This window comes from Acinonyx jubatus, chromosome C2 (assembly GCF_027475565.1).
Source record: "Acinonyx jubatus isolate Ajub_Pintada_27869175 chromosome C2, VMU_Ajub_asm_v1.0, whole genome shotgun sequence".
NCBI lineage: Eukaryota > Metazoa > Chordata > Mammalia > Carnivora > Felidae > Acinonyx > Acinonyx jubatus.
In genome coordinates, this window is record NC_069384.1 from 36,121,319 (window position 1) to 36,141,199 (window position 19,881).

The following is a 19,881-nucleotide window of genomic DNA, read 5'->3' on the forward strand; positions in this document are numbered from 1 at the left end:
GAATACTTTCATAGCTACATTATCTAGCTAATTAATGTCAATGACCTCTAACCAAAGACTAAAGGAATACAGCTTTAGTTACAGTTAGGAACTACACACACACTAGAATGAACTGTCCAACATCCCAATATGAGGGTACTCAAATAAACTTACTATAGGTTTGGATTTATGTTTTGTGATTTTAGGGAGAGGTTAGGAATAAAGGCTTTGCTCTTTGATTGGATTGGTGTTAATGTCAGGAAGTGAGGGGAATGTGTGACTCCAGTGAGGCTAAAACTATTCAGTCGAGGCAGGAGTCACTCGTTTTAGCCAGGATAAAGTGAAGTTTGGTTATTTTTATGGTTTGGATAATGTCCTTTGTTTGTATTCAGACATGAGAACAGAGTGGTCTTGTTTTTATCTTGAACCATTATGGTCACAGTAACTTTACTGATGTTGATATTCTGTGAAATTGTTTATGTGCCACAGAACACCAAGACCTAGCTATCACGTCTCAGATATCAGGGGTTACTTTTCTATTTCTCAGTAATCTGCATAAAATTTCTCTGAATCTATATATCTCTATCCATTGTCAGTCTCCTAACTTGCTCTCTGCTTTTTAATCTTACTCTTTTCTCATTCAGCCTTTACAGTGATTTTAGGAAACACACTCTGACCATTCCCATTTCTCTTATTACTCTTCAGTGACATCCCTCTACCTTCAGAACATGGTCCAACCTCCTTAACAAGGGTTAGAAAGATCCTCAGTGCCTTGGCCCAGCCAATTTATCCACAAGGATTTGAGAAAAAACAAAGCTGGAGAAGTTTTACTTCATCAACCTGACTTAGCTAACACTCTGATATAGAAAACTGGCATTTACTCATTTTATGAAAAGGGCAAAGCAAATATATCCTCCTGCTTTTCTTTCCAGATTCTTGCTCTTAAACTAAGACCTCCAGTACAAATGAAGGTGCACCCGTGTATGAGTGTCACATGCATACACGCAAGGTACACACACTATCACCCCATCCTCTTCCAATCGTTATATAATTATTTCATTTCTCCTAATATGACATTCTTTCCTTTGCCTCAGAGAATTAGCTCATCATTTACAATAGATTAGAGTATTCACTGCTATTGCCCTTGTTCAACTGTCCCACCCCTCCTCCAAACTCAGGATATTCTGACTCAACATTCATAGCTCAGTTTACAAGTCACTCCCTTCTATTTGTGGAACAAACTACCATAACAAGTCTTTCTCCTTGATTAATTTGGAAGCTTATTCAAAGCCCATGACATTTATGCCTTTGTATTTTCAATATCCAGAACTGCATTTGACCTGTAGAAGGGGTAGTTAATAAAGTTAGTTTAATATTAGTAAGACTTCAGAGTCCTGAGAAAACACAAAGTGAAATTATTTTCGCCTATTTCCAACCTACAGTTATTAACATATTTCATGGAGGGATGTACAATAATTATACCTTTATTTTATTGATTTAGCTTATCTGTTCAATGTAACATATCTAAGTATTGTTCTGTGCTCACATTCGTCGATCAACATTAATCTTTATATTTTCCGAGTTAATGATAATCAGGGATCATGGCTCCTTTATTTTGGCTCACATCAGTTTCCTTTCCTTGTGAAACATAAATACATAAACCTATATCATTTTTAAAAAAGGAAATTTGGAAGAAAAATATAGGAAATTTCCCAAAAGTCTTGTCACTAAAATATGGGAAAAATATTTTTGGTCACTGCAAAAATTATCCATAATATGAAATAAAAAAAAGATGTCTTTCACAACCTTACTTTATCTGTTTTGTTTTTTTTTAATTATTTTTGGTAGTAAAATTAGTCTGCTTTCCACAAAAGAAATCAATTGACAAAAGAAGTTATCTTTCTGACAAAAGCAGAGAACAACAGTGTAATATTTAAGCCTCTGCTTCAGGTTCCAGAAAAGTTTGTTAAAATCATAATTATTAGAAGAAGAGTGATAGTAAATTTCAAAAGCAATCTAAGCTGTTAAAAAGATTATAGGAATCCTTTCCCCACCCATTCCCCCCAAAAGAACAGCCAGGTTTTTTGCCCCTAACAATAAAAATACATTCTTCACTAGTTTAAATAATACATTTAAATAGAAATGAAGACAATATGCTCATTGGTTACAAGTAAATTTAATACACTTTATATCTCAAACAAAGGTCTTCAGGAAAAATCACAGTATATACATACCTCAACATTTTATTTTACTTTATGCATATGTATGTGTGTGAATGTATATAATACTGAAATGTATATACTGATATGTATATATACATACATGTCTGTGTATATTCAAAAAGGTCCCTTTTTAAGTCACGTTCCACATTGTCTAGTTTTTAAACATCACATACTAAACATGATACATCCTAAGGTATCATGTACATATTCTTGTCTGGGTACCTTTGAAGTGACAAAAGAGTTAAAAAAAATGCTCTGAGAGTTTGAATGCAGAATCTTTCTAGGTTTTTATTATAATTTTCTTAGTATTTCTTGGTTAAAGTATTTACACCCACAACTTTTGTTGAAATCTCACATTATATTTACATTAATATGGATCAACTATTTAGTTTAATGCATATCAAGGACTCTACCAATTCCTTATGAAGTTTGAAAACTTGCAAAAGTTTGGAAGGAGAGATCAAGACCAATTTCCTTTGATAATGTTACCATAATTATCTTCCTCTTTCAGATCATACTTGGCAAACTGCTTGGCCTTTTCATTCAGTTTCTTTTGTAAAATGAAGTGTTGGACTATATGACATTTATAAACATTTATGTCTCCAAAATTCTGTAATACAACATTTACAATACCTTTCCTTCAACATTCCATATTTGGATTGAAATAATTTATGGGATTCATTTATTTATTGATTTTTACTTTAGTTTTAGTTTCCTCTTGTGAGTATCTTCAGACTAGGAATCTTCTCTACTGGATTTTCCCAGTCCTGCTGTTGAATGAACAATTCAGTAAGAACCTTCTTAAAAGCTAAAGGAATTGGATGTGCAATGTGGAATCTCAATATCCAAGGAAAAAAAGAGAAGTTCATAGCAGGAGAATCAATAAGGAACAAAAAAGTATAAAAAAGTGTGAATACAGTCCCAGGGAGAGGAATCAAAGTGGCTCACACAAAGACACAGCACTGACCACATTAATCAACTGGAAAAGGTTCAGAGAAAAGACTTCACAATTCTCATAATAAAGGTAGAAGTTCAGAAAAGGCTTTAAGAAAATACTCTGAGGTTCGTTGATCTCCCAGAGGGCATAAGACAGCTAAATGTGGAAGTGTTCATAAAACAAAGAGATAAAAGAAAACACAGTCTGAAAGATCTCTCTACTGCACACTGACCCAACTTACCACCTTGGAAGTTTTGTTCGAACATTGATTTTAAATAGCTAAATAGAGGGAAAGGGACATTATACTAAGCTAAGTCTCCTAAAAAAAACAAGACTACTGAGGCTGCGGAGAGCTCTTCAGGTATACCAAGATTTATTTTATACTTAGAGCTATATGGTTATACTTTACAGAATTTTGAAATGTGTACCACACTCTTGCAATTAAAATAGTAAGAAGCTCTTTGTGAATTGATAAATATCTTGCTCTTTTCTCAAGCCTAACAATGCTTTGAAATTCATAGAACCTAAAAAAAAGGAAAACAAAATAAAAAACAAGAACCTGATTTTGTAATGTTAAAGGAACAAAAGATAAGACATGATTGAAATATCTAAATTGTATGATCCATTTATTTTAAAAATCCAGACTGGGAACCACCAGGGAATGTATAAACACAGACCTATTTTAATGTAGATGGATAAAGACAGACATGCAGAGATAAGAAAAGATTTGGTAAAACTCAAGGGAATGTTATTTCTGTCTCAACTTTAAAAACTACACAAAATGTCCCTTTTCTAAATTTACAGAGTTTCTATTGTTTAAGGAGTTGAAAAAGATTCATGCTTGGCATCAAAACTGAATGTCCTATAATCTCATTGAGAAGGGGAGGGAGTAAGAGGAGAGGAAGGAAGGAAGGGAGGAGCAGAGGGAGGGAAGGAGAGAGGGAGAGAGACATAAAGAGAAAAAGAGAGGGGGAATTATTTGAGATGAATAAAGGTATCCTATGATGGGCAGAAAATAATGTGGTAGATTCCCTATAAATGAAAATCAATACTTCAGCAAGGATACTTATAGTTTAAAATTTAAGAGTACTCTTATATCCTCCCAAAGTCATCCTACAGGGTACATTTTGTTTTGAGAGAGGCCAATTTAAGTCTCCAATTTAGCCAGTTCATAAATAAGATTCATGAATATTCATTAAAATTTAAGGTAGTATGTTTTTCAGTAAGAGTTAATATTTATTTTGCAATGGACACGAGTTTAGAGTGCTTACTATCGTAAACCTTAAGAAAGGACTGCAATTTAAATAAAAAATACAAAGATAAATGTTAAATACATAGAATTCACTCTCGTACTGGAAATGTTAGACAGAGTAAAACCAACTTAATCTTGATACATGACCCTAATTATAAACAGTTTGAACACTCTTTAAGTTTGAAAAAGATTAAAATTATAGACATTTATTTACATTGTATAATGGATGAATAGCAGAATTAACTCATTGAGCTACAATTAAGTTGTCTTCAGAGAAAATGGCAATAAGAATTATAAAAGGAATAATAAATTGGCCTATGGCTTTCATTCCACATGAATAGTTAGCTATGAGGTGTCATGAAGATGCCAAGAAATTCTCAAAATCCAATTCATTTTAATTAAAAGAAATAATACATTACTAGGAACTTTTTAGAAGGCTGTAAAAGGAGAGTTTATCTAAACAAAGAAAGGGTATTGCAGTGTCTAATACTGAAAAAAAAAACAGGAAACAATGCTTTAATTGAATTTGTACTTATTGTTTTAATTAGTTAAATAGGATCATATTAGTCTACAGCTATATACTTTGTGGATGCATTTTTTTTTCAGTTGAAACACATGCTGAGTAGCTTAAGAACAAAAATAGGAATAAGAAAGGTTTTACTCTTGAACTTTGTATCTTTTCTTCCCTTTTAAATAATTTTTAAAGGTTTGTTTGTTTATTTATTTATTTATTTATTTATTTATTTATTTGAGAGAGAGAGAGAGACAGTAAGCATGAACAGGGAGGGCCAGAGAGAGAGAGGGAGAGAATCCCAAGCAGGTTCCATGCTGTCAGCACACAGCTGGATGCAGGGCTCTATTTCACCAACCTCCTGGTTTATCTCATGACTTGAGCCGCTAAGATCAAGAGTCAGACACTTAACTGACTGAGCCACCCAGGTGCCCCACTTGTATCTTTTCTTAAATCATATCACATTTCCTAAAAATTGTAATTTTTAATACAGCAAAGTAAGGTGCACTCCTTTTTCTGTTGTTCATTAAACAATTTTCAGGTGCCATTTATTAAGTACTAATTTATTTTGTATAATTCCTTTGCCAATAGTTATATGATAACCAAGTCTGAATTTCCTGCCAGAGTTAATATTTAGCTGTACAAAATGACCAAATAAAATACATCTAAATCATTTTACTTAAGAAACTATTGTTTGAATTGTAACGTTCCAAGGTAATGTAATACCTACAATAAACCAAATACAGGATTAAAATAATGATAATTCTGATATCTTTTTACATAGTAATGAAGTTAGATTAATTCACTTAAAGATTCCAGAGAATCCCCTCAGAGTACACAATAGCTATGTCCTCAATAAATGAATTGCCTAATCACTATTGGTTTTGGATATATTTTATATAGGTAACACTATGCTACCATTCCCCATTATTTGATTATCAATATTCCATATAGAAAAGTTTTTTTTTTAATTTCCATGTTAAATGTATTTAAGATAGAAATAACATTTTTCTTTTTCTTTTTTAAAGTTTATTTATTTTGAGAGAGGGAGAGAGAGAGCACAAGCAGGGAAGAGGCAGAATGAGAGAATCCCGAGCAGGCTGCACTGTCAGTGTGGAGCCCAACACAGGGCTGGAACTGACAAACCGTGTGATCATGACCTGAGCCAAAACCAAGAAAGAGTTAGACGTTTACCCGACTAAGCCACTCAGGCACCCAGTAAAAATTTTCCTATGTTATTTTCATGTTATTCATCTGTGCAGGTTTTTAACTTCAAGAAGATCATTGTATTTACCTATCAAATACTTACATTAACCTTATACATAGTTACTTGATTATTTATAAGCCAGCTGCAATCATTTAACCTAGATACTAATAAAAGACCAATTATAATTTATTCAATTAGTCCCCTATTGAAGGATATCTGAATTGGATACATTATTTCACCATTGGTTTACAATGCTTCCCTTTCTGGCTTTACTCATTCATTACATGTTTAATTTCTTTTCATTTTTTGTTTTTATTTTTTGTTTAATATAAATCTGTTTACTATAAATTTTCTCTTATAATTACATATTATGCTGTAAATTCTAGTTGATTTCTTTTATATATTTCCAAAATGTTCTGAAATATTAGTCTGTATTTTCCCTTAGACCCAACAGTTGATGAATAACATGTTTAAAATTTCAATTTGAATTTGAAAATCCAAAATTTGAATTTTGTCATGGATTTCTAATTTTATTGTATTGTGGTCAGAGAATATGCTGTCTAGTATCATCTTTTTTACTTGTTATTATGAATCTCTTTAGGTGGTTTGAAGGATCATCAATCCTCATACATATGCCATTTGCAATTGAAATCCCAAATAAGAGAGAAAACACCATCATTACTACAGAAATCTCCTTCATGCCTTCTCTTTCAATCTTGTATCCACTTACCCAGAGAAAACAATAATTCTGATTATTTTCTGTCACATATTCACCTAGCTTCCTCTAGAAATTCATCTAAGTGGATTATACAATGAGTAATCCTATGTGTCACGCTATAAATTTACTTCCAAATTTTTTTCTGACCTAAAATTTACAACTATAAATTTACCCAATTATTTTTATAGCCAGCATCACATTTACTTTGATATGTTATGCTTCCTAGTTCAAATTATTTTCATGTGTATCCGTGTCTGTATATGTGTATGCAAGGATGAGAGACAGATCTCCTTTGTCCTATGAATTATTTATTTATATCTATGGTTAAACTTAACAAAATTTGTAGTTTTCAGAGATGTTATTGATTACTCTAATTGCATTTTACTCATAAAAATAACTTTGCGCAATATTTGGATTTTTAAATTATTTGATGTTGTATTAAGTTTCATCAAGTGATATATCTTGCTGAACATACCATGTTCAACTGAGATGACTGCATCTTGTGAAGCTATTAGATTGAATGTTCTACACATCACAGTCAATTCCAGGTGGTTAAGAGTGTTTTTCAGATTTTCTATGTATTCCCTAATTTTTGTCCAGTTGTTTTTATCAATTTCTGAAAGATCAATTTAATATTGCAATCTGCTTATGATATATTTTATTTCTCCATATCTATCCAGTCATGCTTCATATACCTAGAAGCTCTATTATTTGAACATACATATTTTTAGTTGTTTGGTCTTTCTGAATAATTCATCTTTCATCATTATTAAATACTGCCCTTTATTTGTTGTGGAAATCTACTCTCCCCATATTTTCTAGCACACACAGTCTACGTAGGCTTCTTATGCTTTTCAACATCCCTATACCACTTTATTTAAATATATCATTTGTAGATTATTTTTCTCCATTCTGTTATCGTTACATTTAATTGGTATGTTTAGTTCATTGCTACTTAGTGCAATTATTGTTGAGGTTAGATTTAATTTGCTTAATTTATTTATTTCCCTTTTTTTAATTAAAATTATAGTTTACATACAGTACAATATTGGTTTCAGGGTAGAATTTATTGATTCATCACATACATACAATACTCCGTGTTCACCACAAGTGCCCTCCTTAGTACCCATCACCCTTCTAGCCCATCTCCCACCCACCTCCCTCGGTCAACCCATAGTTTGTTCTGTATCATTAAGAGTCTCTTGTCCATTGTTTCTCTTTCTTCTCTTCCCCGCCCTTTCCATATGTTCATCTGTTTTGTTTCTTAAATTCCACATATGAGTGCAATCATATGGTATTTGCCTTTCTCAGATTGATTTATTTTGCTTAGCATAATACATTCTGACTTCATCCATGTCATTATAAATGGCAAGATTTCATTTTTTTGATGGCTGATTAATATTCCATTGTATACATATACTACATCTTTACCCATTCATCAATCATGGACATTTGGGCTCTCTCCATAGTTTGGCTATTGTTGATAATGTTGCTATAAACATTGGGGTGCATTCACCCCTTCAAATCTGTATCTTTTTATCCTTTGGGTAAATACCTAATAGTGCAACTGCTGGATCTTAAGGTAGTTATTTTCTTAGTTTTTTGAGGAACCTCCATACCGTCTGGGACATCTTTGATACGAATGTTATCATGATTTAATAAATTACTGAGTTCCTTAAGTCTGCCTTTGTGATCCCTGACACTTGCTTCCCTCTTCTTCTCAGCTTCATTGTTTTCCATAATTTTATCTTCTATATTGCTAATTTGCTCCTCTGACTCATCCATCCTCATTTCAACAGCCTCCCTTTGGGTTTGCATTTCGGTTATAACATTTTTAATTTCAGCCTGACTAGATTTAGTTCTTTTATCTCTGCAGAAAGGGGTTCTCTGTTATCTTCTGTGCTTTTTTTTAAATGTTTTAATGTTTATTTATTTTTGAGAGAGACAGAGACAGAATGTGAGTGGGTTAGGGGCAGACAGAGAGGAAGACACAGAATCCGAAGCAGGCTCCAGGCTCCAAGCCACTAGCACAGAGCCCAATGTGGGACTCGAACTCTCAGATCATGACCTGAGCCGAAGTCAGACGCTCAACCAACTGGGCCGGCCATCTAGGCACCCCCTTCTGTGCTTTTTTAAAGTCCAGCTAATATCTTTATAATCGTTTTAAATTCTAGTTCAGACATCTTACTTATATTTGCATTGACTAAATCCCTGGCTGTCATTTCTTCCCGTTCTTTTTTTTTTTTTTTTTTCTTTTTAGGTGAATTCTTCCATCTTGTCATCTTGGAGAAAGAAATAACAACAACAACAACAACAACAACAACAACAACAATGGATTGAAATAAAAATTTAAAAATTAAAAAAATAAATAAATGAAGCCAGATCATAGGTGTGTTTTGGTTTGCATGTTAAGAGAAGGTTGACAAAAAAGAGAAAAGAGGAAAGAATGGAAAAAAAATAAAAATTAAAAAAATAAAAAATAAATAAAAATCAAATAAAAAAAATTTACTCTTTCTGTATCCAAGAAACAAAAGAAAAGAACAAGAATAACAAAAACAAAAACAGAAGTAAGAATAAAAAATGAATAAATAAGCAAACAAACAAACAAAAAAACAAATGAAGCTAGATCCAGTTTCCCCTAGATCTGAAACTTTGCAGAAGTCTATAGTCAATAGACTAAGCTTGTGTAAGGGATTTGTGCTGTTCCTCCGGGGTGAGGCCTGCTTTTCTGATTTCAGGCTGACTTGCCCTAGTGGAGATGTGCCTGGAGGGCACAGGGAAACAGAGCTTAGTGTCAGGTTTCCATTCTCCATTCAGTGGTCCTGTTTAGCTCATGGGGGTCGATCAGTATTGGTAAGCTAATGGTGAAAATGACTTCAACCTGCACTCTAGTCTCCAGAACAGGAAGTCTGAACACTCAGCGATGCACAGTCACCTCTCCTGTGTGCCCCATTTCCCATCTGCCCCCCCCCCCCACCTTCCCCCTGCCTGTGTCCAAGCTGTCCACTTACCAGGCAGCATCTCTCTCCAAAGTTTTATGTCAGGCATAGCTGCATTTCAAAACCCCACACTCAGAGACCCCCATGGTTTGGACCTGCAGTGATGTGGAGGAAGAGCTCACTATGCTGTGGCCAGCTTGTCCCAGGAAACAGTGGTGCCAGTAGGCATGGCAGAGGTTTAGAGCTTATGGTAAATCACAACATACAGCTGGCTCCAGGGTTTGCTGCCTTCAGCCCATGTCTTTGTTTCTATATGTGTGAACATGGCGGCTTGATGGTGCTCACTGGGTCTTTTGCCTATGGTGAGGTTGTATCACCTCTACCAAATGCACTCCAACCAGGGGAACTGCTTCTGCCAGTCTGACCCAGGGGATCCTTAGACCATGCTGCCCACTCCTGGGGCTCTGCTCAGCTTCCTTTCTGGAGGACCACCAGTGGCTAACCTCTGAAACTTCAGATTCTTCTGTTTATAAAAAAAAAAAACGGTAGTATTGAAACCCTCTACTATTTCCCCATCAACGGTTTTGGAGAACAGTTTTCTTGTGCAGTTTCCTGTGTTTGTTTTCACTCTTTCTCTCTAGCTGCTTTCAGGGGGAGGACTTTCTTGTGCAAACCTGATGCACTGCTCTCTCTCTCTTTCTGTCTTTCTCTTCTGTGAAAACAGCTCCCTCCCCTCTGCAGCACCACAACTCTTCTCTCTCTCCCATTTCACCTTTCTGCACTTTGTACCTGACATATTCTGTCCCTCAAACTATGCAGATTGTTCTGTTAATGCTTAGATTGATTTCCTGGGTGGTCAGAATGGTTCGATGTTGATCCAGCTGTGTTCGAGGGATGAGACAAGCCTAGACTCCCCTTACTACTCTGCTATCTTAACTCAGATTTAATTTTAGAGTTTTGTTTTATATTGCTTATTTTTCTCTTTTTTATTTCTGTACCTCTTGTCTTCTTTTGAACTACTGGAATACTTTTAGACTTTCATTTTAGTTTATGTAATGACATTTTAGATAAAACTATTTGCACACATTTTTAGTACTTGCTCTATGAATTAAAATATACCTCCATACATTTTCATAGTCCATGAGAAAGAACATATTTACACCTAATATAAAATGTGAAAGCCTTGTGACTATATTTAACAATTTACCCATCTTAAGTTCTTTATATTGCAGTTGTTATATATACATATATTATGACTATGTATGTTTTAAATCCCACAAGACAATAATATAATTTTTCTTCAAAACAATTATATACTGTTAAATATATTAATAAGTAAATAAATCATTTTATTCATCATTTTTTTCTGTTAATATCTCTTCCATATTCAAGTTTCCATTTAACATCATTATCCTTCATTTTATCTTTGTACTTTTTTATTTTTTTTTAAAGAACTACTTTTAGCATTTCTTAACGTACAGGTTTTCTGCAAAAAATTCTCTTTGTTTTTTCTACCTGAAAACATCTTCATATCAATTTAATTTTTAAAAAATCTCAGTGGATGGCGAAATAAATTTTGGTGGCACTTACAAATACATTGTTCCATTGTCTTCAGGCCTCTGTTTCTGATAAGAAGTCAATGAGTGTTCAAATCATTATCCTTTTGTGCAAAACATGTTGTTTTTCCCTAGCTACTCAAGATTCATCTTCATTTGGTCTTTATCTTTGATTTTAGTATTTTGAAAATATGCATAGGTTATTTTCTTTGTTTTCATTCTGTGTTTTGCTCGGTTTCTCAAATCTGTAAATTTGTATCCATCAATGCTTTTGCAAATATTTCAGCCTTTATTTCTTCAAATATTATGTCTCTCTCTCTGAGACTCTAATTACAGATATATTGGAGTTTTTAATATTGTTCCACATGTCCCTAAAACACTGTTCACTTATTTTTCAATCTTTCCTCACTCTTGAATTTGCACAGAAAAAATCAAAACCAAACCAAACCAAAATACTTTGTTAGTCTAAGTTTATAAATTGATTTTAAAGAATCAAATTTTTCTGGTGAGATAAACTGTAGGACATGAATATTAAGTTTTAGCATTAAAAACAGTTAAGTTTATTATAGGGTTTTCTACTTTGCCATAACTTCAATCTGTTGGCTGATTTATATATATATATAATGAATCTATATCTATCTATATCTATATCTATATCTATAATGAATCTACAGCAGAGGCCAGTAAACTATGGCTCATGGGCTGGCCATCTTTTTTTAAAATAAGTTTTATTAGGTTACAGCTACATCCTTTTATTTTCATATTTTCCATGCCAACTTTTGTACTACAATGCGAGAGCTAAGTAGTTATAACATAGACCAGAAGAACCAGATGCCTAAAATATTATTATCTGGTTATCTTTAAAGGAAACATTTGACAACTCCAGATCTAGAATAAAGACAATTGAAAAATATACCAAAATATTTTTATAAATGAGCTCAAAAGATTCAGACTACAAATGATTTTTGACAATCATTTTCAGATAATTCATAAACAACATATCTAAGGAATATGCCCCCTTAAGAAAAGCCATTATCTGATGTAGAATACAAAAGATATTAGAAATATTTTTTTCAAATATGAAAACAATATGATCACTGATATTAAATGAAATAGTAATAATTGAAAATTAGTCTAGTGAAATCTTTATGGGCTAATTGTTGCTTAAGGAAGAAACAATACACTTTAAAATAAATTGGCCCCATAGTTCATTTTTGCTTTTGCTTGCCCTGCCTCCAGAGACGAGTTGAATAAGATGTTGCTGGGGCTGAGGTCAAAGAGGTTTTTGTCTGCTTTCTCCTTTAGGATTTTGATGGCTTCCTGTCTTATGTTTAGGTCTTGAGACCTCATCAAGATAAAAACCTTCACAGCTAAGGAAATAATCAGCAAAACTAACAGGCAACCAACAGGACAAGTCTTTGCAAATGACATAACAGATAAAGGATTAGTATCAAAAATCTATAAAGAACTTATCAAACTCAACACCCAAAACACAAATAGTCAGTGAAGAAATGGGCAAAAGACATGAATGCATACTTTTCCAAAGAAGACATCCAGATGGCAAACAGATACATGAAAAAATGGTCAACATCACTCATCATCAGGGAAATACAAATCAAAACCACAAGGAGATACCACCTCACACCTATCGGAATGGCTAGCATTAACAACTCTGGCAACAACAGATGTTGGCGAGGATGCGGAGAAAGAGGATCTCTTTGGCACTGCTGGTGGGAATGCAAACTGGTGCAGCCACTCTGGAAAACAGTATGGAGTTTCCTCAAAAAATTAAAAATAGAACTACTCTATGACCCAGCAATAGCACTTCTAGGTATTTATCCAAGGGATACAGGTGTGCTGTTCAAATGGGCACACTCACCCCAATGTTTATAGCAGCTCTACTGACAATAGCCAAAGTATAGAAAGAGCCCAAATATCCATCGATAGATGAGTGGATAAAGAAGATGTGGAGGGGGACAAAACATAAAAGATTTAAATACAGAAAACAAACTGAGGGTTGCTGGAGGGGTTGTGGGTGGGTGGGGGATGGGCTAAATGGGTAAGGGGCATTAAGGAAGACACTTGTTGGGATGAGTACTGGATGTTACACATGGTGGGGTGGGGGGGAATTACCAGAATCTACTCCTGAAATAATTATTGGACTATGTGCTAACTTTGATGTAGATTAAAAAATTAATTAATTAATTAACTAATTAAATTAAAAAAATAAACTGGCAAGCAGTCAGGAAATGTATTAATGCTTGTCACTTGTCTGTTGTCTGAATGAATTCACTTTAAATTGAAAATAAAAATTGTGGTTATATTGTAAATATATATTAAAGATTTATAAAAACAGTAAAAATGTGTTTTCCTAAAGAAAAAGCTAATGTGCATTATCATTAAAAGACAAAAATATGCAAAGAATTGTTTCAAATAAATCAAAGTAAACCATATATAAGGCATTATATAAATAATAATTCAGAAGGCATCATCAGATTTATAGGTACTGAATTTAACCATCATGTAAAGATTATCAAGTAGTTAAAGATATTAATATGAGAGAGAAGATCCAATGCATCTATTATACACAGATAACAAAAAAAATCAACATATCATTTTATATGAATAAAAAATACAAAGTTTATGAGAATGTTCAAAAGTTGGACAGAAAATAACTGTCCTAGTTGAAGAAACTAATGTTTGGCTGATTACCTCAGGAAAATATCCAGAAAAATAGATTTACTCAGATCTATGGATGTTAAGTTCAAGAACAGAAATGTCATCACATCAACAGGAAAGGTGATTCTAGAACAAAGAACCTTGAACTGTAAATTCAATCCCTCCATTTAGAGAGTGAATGGAGGAGACAGATGAGTAGAGGCCCTATGGCAGTTGACCAAAATCAACAAAAATCAATTAAGATCTTAACAGTGACTGACTGTACACACTTCTTTAACTAGTACTTGCTATATTAAAGTCATACTTAAAAGACTTTATTTATGTCAAAAATTAAGACAAGAGATAATATTTATGTAGTGCTTAATCTGCTTTAAGAACTATTCTAAGTGCTATAAAACATTAAATTAGGTAATTTTCACAAGATTTTGGCAGCTTCTTTATATGCCCAGACCCACACTAACCGTCCTAGAAATCTGTTACTAACTCCTACTCTACTCCAAAGCCAAATTTTAAAGAGATATTTAGTTGTGTAAAGTTTGTAAGTCCCCAAGCCATTTTCATTTCTCATACATAACCATAAGTCTAGGGGTCCCCCAAACCACCTTCATTCAGACTCACAAAACTCACCAAACGCTATTATCCTCATAGTTACTATTTGATAAAGAAAAAAGATACAGATTATTATCACCTACAGGAAGAAGTTCATAGGATAGAATCTAGGGAATTTCCAAATTTGAAGCTTCTAGTAGTACTGTTGCAGTGGAGTTATGAACAATACTAACAGCTCCCAGGATTGAGGTGTAATAATATATGTGTAATCTGACCAACAAGGAAAGTCATCCAAGGTCTGGTGTCCAGAATTTAATTGGGGTTTGGTCATGTGTCAAGCCTGACTGGCCATGTGGCTGACATAGGCCTCTAAATTCTCCATAGGTCCAAAGCTGTCACCATAAATGACTGTCAGCCTAGACTATAAGGCATGTTCCAAGGACCCCTGGCCAATAAAGACATTTTATCAGGCAGGATGTCCCAAGCATTAGAGATTACTTTTCAGAAAATTAAGGCAAAAGACAACCTCTCTTTGGGTAAGGTTAATTCTTTAACAACACTAGTTCACAGCTACAATTCATCTTGGTTGGGCTCTTTGTAATCATAAAAATATGTAAGGTACAGAAGTAAAATACATTTTCAGATTTTTATTAAAGTAAATAGTAATAGAACTAAATGACAGGGGCGCCTCGGTGGCACAGTCGGTTAAGCGTCCGACTTCAGCCAGGTCACGATCTCACGGTCCGTGAGTTCGAGCCCCACGTCAGGCTCTGGGCTGATGGCTTGGAGCCTGGAGCCTGTTTCCGATTCTGTGTCTCCCTCTCTCTCTACCCCTCCCCCGTTCATGCTCTGTCTCTCTCTGTCCCAAAAATAAATAAAAAACGTTGAAAAAAAAATTAAAAAAAAATAAAGGAAATAGTAGTAGAACTAAATGACAGACACACAAAAAATTATATCTAGTTGCACATTCTTAACCAAACCATCTTAACCAAATATGCTACCTCTTTAAATGGCAAACTTACACTCCCTTTCAAATTATAGTTACATGATTTCAAAAGTATCCTGCATATATTTCTGTGCTTGAAAATGCAAAATATATTTGGTAAGGAAATACATACTCAAAGCTATTGTTACAATTTGTCCCCCCCCATCATACATGCAAGATATTTATAAGAAGAATATAGCCTAAAATATAGTAACAAGTAAGCATGCTGCAATTTCATGTCTTAGGAAATTATCATTTTCCTTAATCATGAATAACATTCTTATTAATAAGTTGTAAGGGACAAATATATGCCCTTACTTTATGTCAACATAGGTATAAGAATGACAAAGTAAGTTAAAAGCATAGTGAAAAGTAGCTAAACTGTGTAAGCACAATTTGCAATGCCTTATATAAATGTGGGCTTTGGCTTTATGAGTTGAAATTAAAAAGTAAATATACCTTTAAATAAGCTTAGTATGCCAAACTAACCATGGTAAACTCCATGTACCAGTGAAGAAACATGCCTATTTGTATTATGTTATAAACATGCATAAATAAAATATTTTGCTTGTTCTAGATAATATACAGAATGTGGTAATGTAGAATTTCCTTTCAATATTTTCAGTACAGTTATTAGGATATAGTAGCTGCTAGCATTGTGATGTTTAGCCTTAATGATTACTTGCACTGACAATAAAATGCATCATTTTGGATATTCATTTCAATTTCATCTTCCAAATGGAATGGTATCATGTACAAGATCAATAGAGTGATCTGACCAAACACACAAATCAGATTATACTCTCTTATCACCACTAAAATTTTAAATTATCGGCAGCACATAATGCATCATTCAAAGGTTTCCAATTTTTTGCAACATTTTTCTACAGTACACAAGAGAATTTCTTTCAGCAAGCTAATGAAATCCAACTATGTGGATATTTTATTTAATATTAGCTTTATTAAGGTCATGTTTATAATGTCATTAATCAACTTCCTCATTTTTATTAACATATTCATGGTAAATATCACATATCTTATATTGTCTATTTGATGCATTGAACCTCTATTAAAAATATATTTATTTTTCATAGGTGTCTCATATAAATCTCAGAGGGATAATTATTACTTAGAACTCGTAATGTATTCCAATTCTTTGTCTAAACTCTAAAACTATAAATTCTGATTATTATTTTTTTTGAGAGAGAGAGAGAGTGAGCACATGCACATGCACATGCTTGTGAGCAGGGGAGGGGCAGAAGGAGAGGAAGAGAGAGAATCTTAAGCAGGCTCCAAGCCCAGAACGGAGCCCAACGCAGAGCTTGATCTCACACTGTAAGATCAAGACCTCAGCTGAAATCAAGAGTCAGATGCTCTACTGACTGAGCCACTGAGGCACCCTATAATTTCTGATTATTAAGCCAAAAACATATATATATATTTTTAAGGTATTGTGTTGAAAATTTATCTCTTAAACCACACAGTGGTATTGAGAGAATCATTCTTTTTCAAAGGTATTTTCAGCTCCTGGTAAAAACTGGGCATACAAAAGGTGGTGAATGGATAGATTTTGAATAAAATTAATTTAGATATATGCTACAGGACTTCAATAAAAGATATCTATGAGCTGCCTCAGGCTTGTGCAAAGTGTTAAACATTTCTCATGGTAACTAATCTAATAACCACCCAATAATAGAATGAAAGATTTAATCACAGTCTATTAGTTTCCCTTCCTTTCAGAAAATTCATTCTGCTCACAGTTATCAAAGGGCAACTATCAGATATGTATATCTCTCAACAGTTTCTTACAATAACAGTAAATACAAACTACAGGCCAAAGTAAAATGTAGGCCACAGTTGATGCTTCTAAATATGTCTCATTGTAAGTATCAAAAAAGTACATAATTTTAAAACTATGAGAAGAAATTTAAGTGGAAACAGCATGTTTGTCATCTCAGAGATTTTTATATTTTTTAGATGGAAAGGTCACAAATGTATTAATTTGTATAAACTCTCTACAGGCAAAGTCAGGCAGACTTCAATAGTAAGGAAAATTCTTATTAGCAGCAAGTAATTAGTAAGACAGCCAGGCAAAATACTTTATTTTCTAATTTCTAATTTGAATTTCATTTATTTGGTAATATATTAATTTATTTGCATTATTATTTTCTACATGTGTGACTGCTTAACACAGTAAACAGATTAAAGTATTTTTGCTTTTTTGAAGACTGATAGAAATCTCTTGTTGCAAATTTCTTTCCTCTCCTCTCCTCTCTCCTCTCCTCTCCTCTCCTCTCCTCTCCTCTCCTCTCCTCTATTCCCCTCCCAAAAGTTCATTTTTTTGCAAAAGGCAGAAAAATTAGTTTTTCTAGAAGAAAATCTGTTTCTAAATGCCATGAAAGTCTTAATATATATTATATATTTAAAAAGACAAAAATAATGGGTAAGTGGAAATAACAGATTAAATAATTGTAACTTTATGAAGGTATGATTAAGAAACAGCGCGTACACATACCTAAGTTATGTAAATTAGAAATGTATATCAACAGTACAAATACGTTGATACTGAATCATGATACGTTACTTGTATATATAACTACTACTGTTATTAGTAAACCTTTGGGACTCAGTTTTATGCCTAAGACAGCATCAGTATGTCTTTAAAATCTTCTCTTCTTCCTGTATGGGAGGGTATTTCTAGATACTAATTTTCCTATCTAATATTCAAACACAGAAAACCTACTCTACAAGATGCTTCAATTAATGAGACTTTAAGTGTTTGTTTATTAAACTTTTGGACAGTAAACACTCCATGGGCACCACATACAAATACTATGTCAAAAGCGTTGTTACATTAAGCCTTTTGATAGGGCTTGATTGGTGATGAAACTTTATGACATGCTTGAGCCTCCCACTGAAGGGATCACATGTGAGGTAATACTTTGTCCAACCACTGTACAGGTCCATTCAGAGGAAGTTCAATCCAGTGAGAAGTCTTTACCATCTGCCTTCTGTATTCTGCTTCCCACCCTTTCACAAAACTCATGGTACATATTCTAGTCAGCTGATACACAACTTCAAAACTGATTAGCACACTGAGTAAGAAGAGAAGTAAATTCCTGGTTGGTGAAGATCTTCAAATTGCAGCCTGGTGGAATTTTACACTCTTGCTGCAGGGTGCCAGCTCTATATCTGACTACCCTTGAGGCTCTGCACAAAGACTGCACTATCACTTAGGCACTCGGCAAAAACTTCCCACCTATGTAATATAAGCACACTTCTCTTCCTATATGTCTTTCTGTCATTCCTATGTAGCTTTTTGATTGACATTGGAGAGTAACCCTATGCAGAACATTTCTTGATTTGATGGATCTGTGAAGCCATCTACAGTGAGTGAGAGCTATGATGTATGGAAGTTCTCTTCAACCCTCTGGTTTAATTCATAACATGATACTGAACACCAAAATGCAGGCTCTGAGTAACTGGATGCAAATCCAACTATGATTAACAGGCAAAGAGTAGTAGGATTTTTTTTTCTGCTGTAGATCCTATATCCATACATGTGTTCCATTGTTGATCACCTGTTCTTCCATCTTCACTGATACATCCAGAGGATGAAGTTTTTAGGATATAATTACTCTGTGGCTCAATTCCCACTAGGAAATTAGTGTTTTCTGGAAAGGAATAGGTATAATTATCTAGAGGTGGCAGTTATGTTATTTCAATACCAAAGGCAACACTTGTGTTTCCAATGTATGGTAGTAGTGAGGTTAAACATACTTCATCCTTTTAAAGACTAAAAGCACATTTTCAGTTTACATTGCTTTGAGTCCACGATGACTGTGAATATCAGGCCAGAACCATAATCAGCAACATATAAAATATGGCAGTCCTTTCCAATGAGATACTTGAAGATGACCATTGAGAGGCCCTGTTTGCTCAAAGCAGCTGTAAAGGCCGTTGTATCCCACTGATCTATCACATAATGGTGTACTTAGTCTCCAAATTTCAGAGTGAGGGCTTGGTATGGTAACATGTTTAGCGTTACAATTTTGAGTAGTGATGCCTTTGTCAAGTTCATCTAATTGTCCTGTTTTCTTTAGTTTCTTCTTCAAACTTTTAACTACTTCCTCATACCACTATTCTTCCTGTCCATTCTGCTCTCCTCCACCAGCTCCTCTAGATTCACCAGATGATTTCTTCTGTCCCAGCAGTCTCTTCACAACTGGTGGAGTGAATGACATGATGGCCATTTTCTTACCAAAGGCAGCAATCCACACTAAGAAAATATCTTCTTTTTTTTTTTTTAATGTTTATTTATTTTTGAGACAGAGAGAGACAGAGAAT

General features: G+C 33.8%; 1 pseudogene; it reads right to left on the reverse strand.

Moving 5' to 3' along the window:
* Positions 1-18,178: 18,178 nt before the first annotated feature.
* LOC106981622 (mothers against decapentaplegic homolog 2-like) lies at positions 18,179-19,787 on the reverse strand (annotated as a pseudogene).
* Positions 19,788-19,881: the final 94 nt, after the last annotated feature.